This window comes from Leuresthes tenuis, unplaced genomic scaffold (genome assembly GCF_036924035.1).
Source record: "Leuresthes tenuis unplaced genomic scaffold, fLeuTen1.0.hap1 SCAF_1, whole genome shotgun sequence".
Lineage (NCBI taxonomy): Eukaryota > Metazoa > Chordata > Actinopteri > Atheriniformes > Atherinopsidae > Leuresthes > Leuresthes tenuis.
This window is the reverse complement of record NW_027325355.1, coordinates 44221280-44233826: the sequence shown is the minus strand read 5'-3', so window position 1 is coordinate 44233826 and position 12547 is coordinate 44221280. Positions and strand designations below refer to the sequence as shown.

Genomic DNA, 12547 nt, shown 5'->3' with positions numbered 1-12547 from the left:
TGCACATTTGTCAGAGACATTGTTGCTTACGGCCACACCACCCTGAATAAGCCCGACCTCGTCTGATCTCGGACGCCAAGCAGGGTTGTACCTGGTTAGTACTTGGATGGGAGACAGCTTGGGAATACCAGGTGCTGTAAGCTTTTTCTCTTCTCTCTACCACCTGCATGTCTTTTGTTGCAACGTCTGATCACCCTGTGACACATGAGGAAGTTGGTCATCTTCATTTTCTGCTGCTTTGTTGGCAGACACGAAGTGATCTGAGAGTCTCAGTTTCAGCTGAAGAGAATAATCACATCAAGGAGGAAGATGAACCCACTACAAGTCAGCCTTTTTCGGCAATTATCTGGTTACACAGAGGAAGTGTATGATTCCAGTACCTATATAATGCACAATTGTCACCGATATTTTTGCTTACGGCCACACCACCCTGAATAAGCCCGACCTCGTCTGATCTCGGAAGCCAAGCACGGTTGGGCCTGGTTAGTACTTGAATGGGAGACCGCTTGGGAATACCAGGTACCTTAAGCTTTTTCTCTTCTCTCTACCACCTGCATGTCTTTTGTTGCAACGTCTGATCACCCTGTGACACATGAGGAAGATGGTCATCTTCAGCTTCTGCTGCTTTGTTGGCAGACACGAAGTGATCTGAGAGTCTCATGTTCAGCTGGAGAAAATTATCACGTCAGGGAAGAAGATGTGCCCACTACAGATCAGCCTTTCTCAGCAATTATCTGGTTACATAGAGGAACCGTATGATTCCAGTACCTATATAATGCACATTTGTCACAGAAATTGTTCCTTACGGCCACACCACCCTGAATAAGCCCGACCTCGTCTGATCTCGGAAGCCAAGGAGGGTTGGGCCTGGTTAGTACTTTAATGGGAGACTGCTTGGGAATACCAGGTTCTGTAAGCGTTTTCTCTTCTCTCTACAACCTGCATGTCTTTTGTTGCAACGTCTGATCACCCTGTGACACATGAGGAAGTTGGTCATCTTCAGCTGCTGCTGCTTTGTTGGCAGACACGAAGTGATCTGAGAGTCTCAGTTTCAGCTGCAGAGAATAATCACATCAGGGAAGAAGATGTGCCCATAACACGTCAGCCTTTCTCTGCAATTATCTGGTTACATAGAGGAAGTGTATGATTCCAGTACCTATATAATGCACATTTGTCACAGAAATTGTTCCTTATGGCCACACCACCCTGAATAAGCCCGACCTCGTCTGATCTCGGAAGCCAAGGAGGGTTGGGCCTGGTTAGTACTTTAATGGGAGACTGCTTGGGAATACCAGGTGCTGTAAGCGTTTTCTCTTCTCTCTACAACCTGCATGTCTTTTGTTGCAACGTCTGATCACCCTGTGACACATGAGGAAGTTGGCCATCTTCAGCTGCTGCTGCTTTGTTGGAAGACACGAAGTGATCTGAGAGTCTCAGTTTCAGCAAAAGAGAATAATCACTTCAGGGAAGAAGATGTGCCCACTACAGATCAGCCTTTCTCAGCAATTATCTGGTTACATAGAGGAACCGTATGATTCCTGTACTTATATAATGCACATTTGTCAGACACATTGTTGCTTACGGCCACACCACCCTGAACATGCCCGACCTCGTCTGATCTCGGAAGCCAAGCAGGGCTGAACCTCCTTAGTACTTGGGTGGGAGACTGCTTGGGAATACCAGGTGCTGTAAGCTTCTTCTCTTCTCTCTACCACCTGCATGTCTTTTGTTGCAACTCCTGATCACCCTGTGACACATGAGGAAGTTGGTCATCTTCAGCTGCTGCTGCTTTGTTGGCTGACACAAAGTGATCTGAGAGTCTCAGTTTCAGTTGCAGATAATGATCACATCAGAGAAGATGATTTGCCCGCTACACATCAGCCTTTCTCGGCAATTATCTGGTTGCATAGAGGAACCGTATGATTCCAGTACCTATATAATGCACATTTGTCAGAGACATTTTTGCTTACGGCCACACCACCCTGAATAAGCCCGACCTCGTCTGATCTCGGACGCCAAGCAGGGTTGTACCTGGTTAGTACTTGGATGGGAGACAGCTTGGGAATACCAGGTGCTGTAAGCTTTCTCTCTTCTCTCTACCACCTGCATGTCTTTTGTTGCAACGTCTGATCACCCTGTGACACGTGAAGAAGTTAGTCATCTTCAGCTGCTGCTGCTTTGTTGATAGACACGAGGTGATCTGAGAGTCTCAGTTTCAGCTGCAGAGAATAATCACATCAAGGAGGAAGATGAACCCACTACAAGTCAGCCTTTTTCGGCAATTATCTGGTTATACAGAGGAAGTGTATGATTCCAGTACCTATATAATGCACATTTGTCACCAAAATTGTTGCTTATGGCAACACCACCCTGAATAAGCCCAACCTCTTCTGATCTCGGAAGCCAAGCAGGGTTGGGCCTGGTTAGTACTTGAATGGGAGACTGCTTGGGAATACCAGGTGCCTTAAGCTTTTTCTCTTCTCTCTACCACCTGCATGTCTTTTGTTGCAACGTCTGATCACCCTGTGACACATGAGGAAGTTGGTCATCTTCATTTTCTGCTGCTTTGTTGGCAGACACGAAGTGATCTGAGAGTCTCAGTTTCAGCTGAAGAGAATAATCACATCAAGGAGGAAGATGAACCCACTACAAGTCAGCCTTTTTCGGCAATTATCTGGTTACACAGAGGAAGTGTATGATTCCAGTACCTATATAATGCACAATTGTCACCGATATTTTTGCTTACGGCCACACCACCCTGAATAAGCCCGACCTCGTCTGATCTCGGAAGCCAAGCACGGTTGGGCCTGGTTAGTACTTGAATGGGAGACCGCTTTGGAATACCAGGTACCTTAAGCTTTTTCTCTTCTCTCTACCACCTGCATGTCTTTTGTTGCAACGTCTGATCACCCTGTGACACATGAGGAAGTTGGTCATCTTCAGCTTCTGCTGCTTTGTTGGCAGACACGAAGTGATCTGAGAGTCTCATGTTCAGCTGGAGAAAATTATCACGTCAGGGAAGAAGATGATTTGCCCGCTACACATCAGCCTTTCTCAGCAATTATCTGGTTGCATAGAGGAACCGTATGATTCCAGTACCTATATAATGCACATTTGTCAGAGACATTGTTGCTTACGGCCACACCACCCTGAATAAGCCCGACCTCGTCTGATCTCGGAAGCCAAGCAGGGTTGTACCTGGTTAGTACTTGGATAGGAGACAGCTTGGGAATACCAGGTGCTGTAAGCTTTTTCTCTTCTCTCTACCACCTGCATGTCTTTTGTTGCAACGTCTGATCACCCTGTGACACGTGAAGAAGTTGGTCATCTTCAGCTGCTGCTGCTTTGTTGATAGACACGAGGTGATCTGAGAGTCTCAGTTTCAGTTGCAGAGAATGATCACATCAGAGAAGATGATTTGTCCGCTACACATCAGCCTTTCTCGGCAATTATCTGGTTGCATAGAGGAACCGTATGATTCCAGTACCTATATAATGCACATTTGTCAGAGACATTGTTGCTTACGGCCACACCACCCTGAATAAGCCCGACCTCGTCTGATCTCGGACGCCAAGCAGGGTTGTACCTGGTTAGTACTTGGATAGGAGTCAGCTTGGGAATACCAGGTGCTGTAAGCTTTTTCTCTTCTCTCTACCACCTGCATGTCTTTTGTTGCAACGTCTGATCACCCTGTGACACATGAGGAAGTTGGTCATCTTCAGCTGCTGCTGCTGCTTTGTTGGCAGACATGAAGTGATCTGAGAGTCTCAGTTTCAGCTCCAGAGAATAATCACATCAAGGAGGAAGATGAACCCACTACAAGTCAGCCTTTTTCGGCAATTATCTGGTTATACAGAGGAAGTGTATGATTCCAGTACCTATATAATGCACATTTGTCACCGATATTGTTGCTTACGGCCACACCACCCTGAATAAGTCCGACCTCGTCTGATCTCGGAAGCCAAGCACGGTTGGGCCTGGTTAGTACTTGAATGGGAGACTGCTTGGGAATACCAGGTACCTTAAGCTTTTTCTCTTCTCTCTACCACCTGCATGTCTTTTGTTGCAACGTCTGATCACCCTGTGACACATGAGGAAGTTGGTCATCTTCAGCTTCTGCTGCTTTGTTGGCAGACACGAAGTGATCTGAGAGTCTCATGTTCAGCTGGAGAAAATTATCACGTCAGGGAAGAAGATGATTTGCCCGCTACACATCAGCCTTTCTCGGCAATTATCTGGTTGCATAGAGGAACCGTATGATTCCAGTACCTATATAATGCACATTTGTCAGAGACATTGTTGCTTACGGCCACACCACCCTGAATAAGCCCGACCTCGTCTGATCTCGGACGCCAAGCAGGGTTGTACCTGGTTAGTACTTGGATAGGAGACAGCTTGGGAATACCAGGTGCTGTAAGCTTTTTCTCTTCTCTCTACCACCTGCATGTCTTTTGTTGCAACGTCTGATCACCCTGTGACACGTGAAGAAGTTGGTCATCTTCAGCTGCTGCTGCTTTGTTGATAGACACGAGGTGATCTGAGAGTCTCAGTTTCAGTTGCAGAGAATGATCACATCAGAGAAGATGATTTGTCCGCTACACATCAGCCTTTCTCGGCAATTATCTGGTTGCATCGAGGAACCGTATGATTCCAGTACCTATATAATGCACATTTGTCAGAGACATTGTTGCTTACGGCCACACCACCCTGAATAAGCCCGACCTCGTCTGATCTCGGACGCCAAGCAGGGTTGTACCTGGTTAGTACTTGGATAGGAGTCAGCTTGGGAATACCAGGTGCTGTAAGCTTTTTCTCTTCTCTCTACCACCTGCATGTCTTTTGTTGCAACGTCTGATCACCCTGTGACACGTGAAGAAGTTGGTCATCTTCAGCTGCTGCTGCTTTGTTGATAGACACGAGGTGATCTGAGAGTCTCAGTTTCAGCTCCAGAGAATAATCACATCAAGGAGGAAGATGAATCCACTACAAGTCAGCCTTTTTCGGCAATTATCTGGTTATACAGAGGAAGTGTATGATTCCAGTACCTATATAATGCACATTTGTCACCGATATTGTTGCTTACGGCCACACCACCCTGAATAAGCCCAACCTCGTCTGATCTCGGAAGCCAAGCAGGGTTGGGCCTGGTTAGTACTTGAATGGGAGACCGCTTGGGAATACCAGGTGCTGTAAGCTTTTTCTCTTCTCTCTACCACCTGCATGTCTTTTGTTGCAACGTCTGATCACCCTGTGACACATGAGGAAGTTGGCCATCTTCAGCTGCTGCTGCTTTGTTGGAAGACACGAAGTGATCTGAGAGTCTCAGTTTCAGCTAAAGAGAATAATCACTTCAGGGAAGAAGATGTGCCCACTACAGATCAGCCTTTCTCAGCAATTATCTGGTTACATAGAGGAACCGTATGATTCCTGTACTTATATAATGCACATTTGTCAGACACATTGTTGCTTACGGCCACACCACCCTGAACATGCCCGACCTCGTCTGATCTCGGAAGCCAAGCAGGGTTGAACCTCCTTAGTACTTGTATGGGAGACTGCTTGGGAATACCAGGTGCTGTAAGCTTCTTCTCTTCTCTCTACCACCTGCATGTCTTTTGTTGCAACGTCTGATCACCCTGTGACACATGAGGAAGTTGGTCATCTTCAGCTGCTGCTGCTTTGTTGGCTGACACGAAGTGATGTGAGAGTCTCAGTTTAAGTTGCAGAGAATGATCACATCAGAGAAGATGATTTGCCCGCTACACATCAGCCTTTCTCGGCAATTATCTGGTTGCATAGAGGAACCGTATGATTCCAGTACCTATATAATGCACATTTGTCAGAGACATTGTTGCTTACGGCCACACCACCCTGAACATGCCCGACCTCGTCTGATCTCGGAAGCCAAGGAGGGTTGGGCCTGGTTAGTACTTAAATGGGAGACCGCTTGGGAATACCAGGAGCTGTAAGCTTTTTGTCTTCTCTCGACCACCTGCATGTCTTTTGTTGCAACGTCTGATCACCCTGTGACACATGACGAAGTTGGTCATCTTCAGCTGCTGCTGCTTTGTTGGCAGACACGAAGTGATCTGAGAGTCTCAGTTTCAGCTGCAGAGAATAATCACATCAGGGAAGAAGATGTGCCCATAACAAGTCAGCCTTTCTCTGCAATTATCTGGTTACATAGAGGAATTGTATGATTCCAGTACCTATATAATGCACATTTGTCACAGAAATTGTTCCTTACGGCCACACCACCCTGAATAAGCCCGACCTCGTCTTATCTCGGAAGCCAAGGAGGGTTGGGCCTGGTTAGTACTTTAATGGGAGACTGCTTGGGAATACCAGGTTCTGTAAGAGTTTTCTCTTCTCTCTACAACCTGCATGTCTTTTGTTGCAACGTCTGATCACCCTGTGACACATGAGGAAGTTGGTCATCTTCAGCTGCTGCTGCTTTGTTGGCAGACACGAAGTGATCTGAGAGTCTCAGTTTCAGCTGCAGAGAATAATCACATCAGGGAAGAAGATGTTTCCATAACAAGTCAGCCTTTCTCTGCAATTATCTGGTTACATAGAGGAAGTGTATGATTCCAGTACCTATATAATGCACATTTGTCACAGAAATTGTTCCTTACGGCCACACCACCCTGAATAAGCCCGACCTCGTCTGATCTCGGAAGCCAAGGAGGGTTGGGCCTGGTTAGTACTTTAATGGGAGACTGCTTGGGAATACCAGGTGCTGTAAGCGTTTTCTCTTCTCTCTACAACCTGCATGTCTTTTGTTGCAACGTCTGATCACCCTGTGACACATGAGGAAGTTGGTCATCTTCAGCAGCTTCTGCTTTGTTGGCAGACACGAAGTGATCTGAGAGTCTCAGTTTCAGCTGAAGAGAATGATCACATCAGAGAAGATGATACACCCGCTACACATCAGCCTTTCTCGGCAATTATCTGGTTGCATAGAGGAACCGTATGATTCCAGTGCCTATATAATGCACATTTGTCAGATACATTGCTGCTTACGGCCACACCACCCTGAACATGCCCGACCTCGTCTGATCTCAGGAGCCAAGCAGGGTTGGTCCTGGTTAGTACTTGAATGGGAGACTGCTTGGGAATACCAGGTGCTGTAAGCGTTTTCTCTTCTCTCTACAACCTGCATGTCTTTTGTTGCAACGTCTGATCACCCTGTGACACATGAGGAAGTTGGTCATCTTCAGCAGCTGCTGCTTTGTTGGCAGACACGAAGTGATCTGAGAGTCTCAGTTTCAGCTGAAGAGAATGATCACATCAGAGAAGATGATATGCCCACTACACATCAGCCTTTCTCGGCAATTATCTGGTTTCATAGAGCAAGTGTATGATTCCAGTACCTATATAATTCACATTTGTAACAGATATTGTCGCTTACCGCCACACCACCCTGAATAAGCCCCACCTTGTCTTATCTCGGAAGCCAAGCAGGGTTGGGTCTGGTTTGTACTTCAATGGGAGACTGCTTGGGAATACCAGGTGCTGTAAGCTGTTTCTCTTCTCTCTACCACCTGCATGTGTTTTGTTGCAACGTCTGATCACCCTGTGACACATGAGGAAGTTGGTCATCTTCAGCTGCTGCTGCTTTGTTGGCAGACACGAAGTGATCTAAGAGTCTCAGTTTCAGCTGAAGAGAATGATCACATCAGAGAAGATGATATCCCCACTACACATCAGCCTTTCTCGGCAATTATCTGGTTTCATAGAGGAAGTGTATGATTCCAGTACCTATATAATTCACATTTGTAACAAATATATTTGCTTACCGCCACACCACCCTGAATAAGCCCGACCTCGTCTGATCTCGGACGCCAAGCAGGGTTGTACCTGGTTAGTACTTGGATAGGAGACAGCTTGGGAATACCAGGTGCTGTAAGCTTTTTCTCTTCTCTCGACCACCTGCATGTCTTTTGTTGCAACGTCTGATCACCCTGTGACACGTGAAGAAGTTGGTCATCTTCAGCTCCTGCTGCTTTGTTGGCAGACATGAGGTAATCTGAGAGTCTCAGTTTCAGCTGGAGAGAATAATCACATCAGAGAAGATGATTTGTCCGCTACAAGTCAGCTTTTCTCTGCAATTATTTGGTTGCATAGAGGAACCGTATGATTCCAGTACCTATATAATGCACATTTGTCAGAGACATTGTTGCTTACGGCCACACCACCCTGAATAAGCCCGACCTCGTCTGATCTCGGAAGCCAAGCAGGTTTAGGCCTGCTTAGTATTTGATGGGAGACTGCTTGGGAATACCAGGTGCTGTAAGCTTTTTCTCTTCTCTCTACCACCTGCATGTCTTTTGTTGCAACGTCTGATCACCCTGTGACACGTGAAGAAGCTGGTCATCTTCAGCTGCTGCTGCTTTGTTGATAGACACGAGGTGATCTGAGAGTCTCAGTTTCAGCTCCAGAGAATAATCACATCAAGGAGGAAGATGAACCCACTATAAGTCAGCCTTTTTCGGCAATTATCTGGTTATACAGAGGAAGTGTATGATTCCAGTACCTATATAATGCACATTTGTCACCGATATTGTTGCTTACGGCCACACCACCCTGAATAAGCCCAACCTCGTCTGATCTCGGAAGCCAAGCAGGGTTGGGCCTCCTTAGTACTTGGATGGGAGACTGCTTGGGAATACCAGGTCCTGTAAGCTTCTTCTCTTCTCTCTACCACCTGCATGTCTTTTGTTGCAACTTCTGATCACCCTGTGACACATGAGGAAGTTGGTCATCTTCAGCTGCTGCTGCTTTGTTGGCTGACACGAAGTGATCTGAGAGTCTCAGTTTCAGTTGCAGATAATGATCACATCAGAGAAGATGATTATCTGGTTCCATAGAGGAACCGTATGATTCCAGTACCTATATAATGCACATTTGTCAGAGACATTGTTGCTTACGGCCACACCACCCTGAATAAGCCCGACCTCGTCTGATCTCGGACGCCAAGCAGGGTTTTACCTGGTTAGTACTTGGATGGGAGACAGCTTGGGAATACCAGGTGCTGTAAGCTTTTTCTCTTCTCTCTACCACCTGCATGTCTTTTGTTGCAACGTCTGATCACCCTGTGACACGTGAAGAAGTTGGTCATCTTCAGCTGCTGCTGCTTTGTTGGCTGACACGAAGTGATCTGAGAGTCTCAGTTTCAGTTGCAGATAATGATCACATCAGAGAAGATGATTTCCCCGCTACACATCAGCCTTTCTCGGCAATTATCTGGTTGCATAGAGGAACCGTATGATTCCAGTACCTATATAATGCACATTTGTCAGAGACATTGTTGCTTACGGCCACACCACCCTGAATAAGCCCGACCTCGTCTGATCTCGGACGCCAAGCAGGGTTGTACCTGGTTAGTACTTGGATGGGAGACAGCTTGGGAATACCAGGTGCTGTACGCTTTTTCTCTTCTCTCTACCACCTGCATGTCTTTTGTTGCAACGTCTGATCACCCTGTGACACATGAGGAAGTTGGTCATCTTCAGCAGCTGCTGCTTTGTTGGCAGACACGAAGTGATCTGAGAGTCTCAGTTTCAGCTGAAGAGAATGATCACATCAGAGAAGATGATATGCCCACTACACATCAGCCTTTCTCGGCAATTATCTGGTTTCATAGAGCAAGTGTATGATTCCAGTACCTATATAATTCACATTTGTAACAGATATTGTCGCTTACCGCCACACCACCCTGAATAAGCCCCACCTTGTCTTATCTCGGAAGCCAAGCAGGGTTGGGTCTGGTTTGTACTTCAATGGGAGACTGCTTGGGAATACCAGGTGCTGTAAGCTGTTTCTCTTCTCTCTACCACCTGCATGTGTTTTGTTGCAACGTCTGATCACCCTGTGACACATGAGGAAGTTGGTCATCTTCAGCTGCTGCTGCTTTGTTGGCAGACACGAAGTGATCTAAGAGTCTCAGTTTCAGCTGAAGAGAATGATCACATCAGAGAAGATGATATCCCCACTACACATCAGCCTTTCTCGGCAATTATCTGGTTTCATAGAGGAAGTGTATGATTCCAGTACCTATATAATTCACATTTGTAACAAATATATTTGCTTACCGCCACACCACCCTGAATAAGCCCGACCTCGTCTGATCTCGGACGCCAAGCAGGGTTGTACCTGGTTAGTACTTGGATAGGAGACAGCTTGGGAATACCAGGTGCTGTAAGCTTTTTCTCTTCTCTCGACCACCTGCATGTCTTTTGTTGCAACGTCTGATCACCCTGTGACACGTGAAGAAGTTGGTCATCTTCAGCTCCTGCTGCTTTGTTGGCAGACATGAGGTAATCTGAGAGTCTCAGTTTCAGCTGGAGAGAATAATCACATCAGAGAAGATGATTTGTCCGCTACAAGTCAGCTTTTCTCTGCAATTATTTGGTTGCATAGAGGAACCGTATGATTCCAGTACCTATATAATGCACATTTGTCAGAGACATTGTTGCTTACGGCCACACCACCCTGAATAAGCCCGACCTCGTCTGATCTCGGAAGCCAAGCAGGTTTAGGCCTGCTTAGTATTTGATGGGAGACTGCTTGGGAATACCAGGTGCTGTAAGCTTTTTCTCTTCTCTCTACCACCTGCATGTCTTTTGTTGCAACGTCTGATCACCCTGTGACACGTGAAGAAGCTGGTCATCTTCAGCTGCTGCTGCTTTGTTGATAGACACGAGGTGATCTGAGAGTCTCAGTTTCAGCTCCAGAGAATAATCACATCAAGGAGGAAGATGAACCCACTATAAGTCAGCCTTTTTCGGCAATTATCTGGTTATACAGAGGAAGTGTATGATTCCAGTACCTATATAATGCACATTTGTCACCGATATTGTTGCTTACGGCCACACCACCCTGAATAAGCCCAACCTCGTCTGATCTCGGAAGCCAAGCAGGGTTGGGCCTCCTTAGTACTTGGATGGGAGACTGCTTGGGAATACCATGTCCTGTAAGCTTCTTCTCTTCTCTCTACCACCTGCATGTCTTTTGTTGCAACTTCTGATCACCCTGTGACACATGAGGAAGTTGGTCATCTTCAGCTGCTGCTGCTTTGTTGGCTGACACGAAGTGATCTGAGAGTCTCAGTTTCAGTTGCAGATAATGATCACATCAGAGAAGATGATTATCTGGTTCCATAGAGGAACCGTATGATTCCAGTACCTATATAATGCACATTTGTCAGAGACATTGTTGCTTACGGCCACACCACCCTGAATAAGCCCGACCTCGTCTGATCTCGGACGCCAAGCAGGGTTGTACCTGGTTAGTACTTGGATGGGAGACAGCTTGGGAATACCAGGTGCTGTAAGCTTTTTCTCTTCTCTCTACCACCTGCATGTCTTTTGTTGCAACGTCTGATCACCCTGTGACACGTGAAGAAGTTGGTCATCTTCAGCTGCTGCTGCTTTGTTGGCTGACACGAAGTGATCTGAGAGTCTCAGTTTCAGTTGCAGATAATGATCACATCAGAGAAGATGATTTCCCCGCTACACATCAGCCTTTCTCGGCAATTATCTGGTTGCATAGAGGAACCGTATGATTCCAGTACCTATATAATGCACATTTGTCAGAGACATTGTTGCTTACGGCCACACCACCCTGAATAAGCCCGACCTCGTCTGATCTCGGACGCCAAGCAGGGTTGTACCTGGTTAGTACTTGGATGGGAGACAGCTTGGGAATACCAGGTGCTGTACGCTTTTTCTCTTCTCTCTACCACCTGCATGTCTTTTGTTGCAACGTCTGATCACCCTGTGACACGTGAAGAAGTTAGTCATCTTCAGCTGCTGCTGCTTTGTTGATAGACACGAGGTGATCTGAGAGTCTCAGTTTCAGCTCCAGAGAATAATCACATCAAGGAGGAAGATGAACCCACTACAAGTCAGCCTTTTTCGGCAATTATCTGGTTATACAGAGGAAGTGTATGATTCCAGTACCTATATAATGCACATTTGTCACCGATATTGTTGCTTACGGCCACACCACCCTGAATGAGCCCGACCTCGTCTGATCTCGGAAGCCAAGCACGGTTGGGCCTGGTTAGTACTTGAATGGGAGACCGCTTGGGAATACCAGGTACCTTAAGCTTTTTCTCTTCTCTCTACCACCTGCATGTCTTTTGTTGCAACGTCTGATCACCCTGTGACACATGAGGAAGTTTGTCATCTTCAGCTTCTGCTGCTTTGTTGGCAGACACGAAGTGATCTGAGAGTCTCATGTTCAGCTGGAGAAAATTATCACGTCAGGGAAGAAGATGATTTGCCCGCTACACATCAGCCTTTCTCGGCAATTATCTGGTTGCATAGAGGAACCGTATGATTCCAGTACCTATATAATGCACATTTGTCAGAGACATTGTTGCTTACGGCCACACCACCCTGAATAAGCCCCACCTTGTCTTATCTCGGACGCCAAGCAGGGTTGTACCTGGTTAGTACTTAGATGGGAGTCTGCTTGGGATTACCAGGTGCTGTAAGCTTTTTGTCTTCTCTCGACCACCTGCATGTCTTTTGTTGCAACG

At 46.5% G+C, this 12547-nt stretch overlaps 1 non-coding gene and 29 pseudogenes across 1 annotated transcript; all 30 read left to right on the top strand.

Annotated features, from left to right (window-relative positions):
* The first annotated feature begins 24 nt into the window (after window positions 1-24).
* Window positions 25-143, top strand: LOC140290608 (5S ribosomal RNA; annotated as a pseudogene).
* A 269-nt stretch (window positions 144-412) lies between these two features.
* LOC140267074 (5S ribosomal RNA) lies at window positions 413-531 on the top strand (annotated as a pseudogene).
* Window positions 532-800: 269 nt separating this feature from the next.
* LOC140293784 (5S ribosomal RNA) lies at window positions 801-919 on the top strand (annotated as a pseudogene).
* A 269-nt stretch (window positions 920-1188) lies between these two features.
* On the top strand, window positions 1189-1307 carry LOC140290947 (5S ribosomal RNA; annotated as a pseudogene).
* A 269-nt stretch (window positions 1308-1576) lies between these two features.
* On the top strand, window positions 1577-1695 carry LOC140293250 (5S ribosomal RNA; annotated as a pseudogene).
* A 269-nt stretch (window positions 1696-1964) lies between these two features.
* Window positions 1965-2083, top strand: LOC140290607 (5S ribosomal RNA; annotated as a pseudogene).
* A 269-nt stretch (window positions 2084-2352) lies between these two features.
* LOC140291057 (5S ribosomal RNA) lies at window positions 2353-2471 on the top strand (annotated as a pseudogene).
* Window positions 2472-2740: 269 nt separating this feature from the next.
* On the top strand, window positions 2741-2859 carry LOC140287458 (5S ribosomal RNA; annotated as a pseudogene).
* A 272-nt stretch (window positions 2860-3131) lies between these two features.
* LOC140277604 (5S ribosomal RNA) lies at window positions 3132-3250 on the top strand (annotated as a pseudogene).
* Window positions 3251-3519: 269 nt separating this feature from the next.
* LOC140292250 (5S ribosomal RNA) lies at window positions 3520-3638 on the top strand (annotated as a pseudogene).
* Window positions 3639-3910: 272 nt separating this feature from the next.
* On the top strand, window positions 3911-4029 carry LOC140291952 (5S ribosomal RNA; annotated as a pseudogene).
* Window positions 4030-4301: 272 nt separating this feature from the next.
* LOC140290057 (5S ribosomal RNA) lies at window positions 4302-4420 on the top strand (annotated as a pseudogene).
* Window positions 4421-4689: 269 nt separating this feature from the next.
* LOC140292248 (5S ribosomal RNA) lies at window positions 4690-4808 on the top strand (annotated as a pseudogene).
* Window positions 4809-5077: 269 nt separating this feature from the next.
* On the top strand, window positions 5078-5196 carry LOC140299108 (5S ribosomal RNA). The gene has a single exon (XR_011914689.1). It is a non-coding gene; the product is annotated as a 5S ribosomal RNA (ribosomal RNA).
* A 269-nt stretch (window positions 5197-5465) lies between these two features.
* Window positions 5466-5584, top strand: LOC140294291 (5S ribosomal RNA; annotated as a pseudogene).
* A 269-nt stretch (window positions 5585-5853) lies between these two features.
* On the top strand, window positions 5854-5972 carry LOC140300720 (5S ribosomal RNA; annotated as a pseudogene).
* A 269-nt stretch (window positions 5973-6241) lies between these two features.
* LOC140296857 (5S ribosomal RNA) lies at window positions 6242-6360 on the top strand (annotated as a pseudogene).
* A 269-nt stretch (window positions 6361-6629) lies between these two features.
* On the top strand, window positions 6630-6748 carry LOC140288602 (5S ribosomal RNA; annotated as a pseudogene).
* Window positions 6749-7017: 269 nt separating this feature from the next.
* Window positions 7018-7136, top strand: LOC140285311 (5S ribosomal RNA; annotated as a pseudogene).
* Window positions 7137-7793: 657 nt separating this feature from the next.
* On the top strand, window positions 7794-7912 carry LOC140294487 (5S ribosomal RNA; annotated as a pseudogene).
* A 269-nt stretch (window positions 7913-8181) lies between these two features.
* LOC140296193 (5S ribosomal RNA) lies at window positions 8182-8299 on the top strand (annotated as a pseudogene).
* A 269-nt stretch (window positions 8300-8568) lies between these two features.
* LOC140295932 (5S ribosomal RNA) lies at window positions 8569-8687 on the top strand (annotated as a pseudogene).
* Window positions 8688-8924: 237 nt separating this feature from the next.
* LOC140295089 (5S ribosomal RNA) lies at window positions 8925-9043 on the top strand (annotated as a pseudogene).
* Window positions 9044-9312: 269 nt separating this feature from the next.
* Window positions 9313-9431, top strand: LOC140293842 (5S ribosomal RNA; annotated as a pseudogene).
* A 657-nt stretch (window positions 9432-10088) lies between these two features.
* On the top strand, window positions 10089-10207 carry LOC140294486 (5S ribosomal RNA; annotated as a pseudogene).
* A 269-nt stretch (window positions 10208-10476) lies between these two features.
* Window positions 10477-10594, top strand: LOC140296192 (5S ribosomal RNA; annotated as a pseudogene).
* A 269-nt stretch (window positions 10595-10863) lies between these two features.
* Window positions 10864-10982, top strand: LOC140297199 (5S ribosomal RNA; annotated as a pseudogene).
* A 237-nt stretch (window positions 10983-11219) lies between these two features.
* Window positions 11220-11338, top strand: LOC140290606 (5S ribosomal RNA; annotated as a pseudogene).
* A 269-nt stretch (window positions 11339-11607) lies between these two features.
* Window positions 11608-11726, top strand: LOC140293841 (5S ribosomal RNA; annotated as a pseudogene).
* Window positions 11727-11995: 269 nt separating this feature from the next.
* LOC140314296 (5S ribosomal RNA) lies at window positions 11996-12114 on the top strand (annotated as a pseudogene).
* The last annotated feature ends 433 nt before the right edge of the window (window positions 12115-12547 follow it).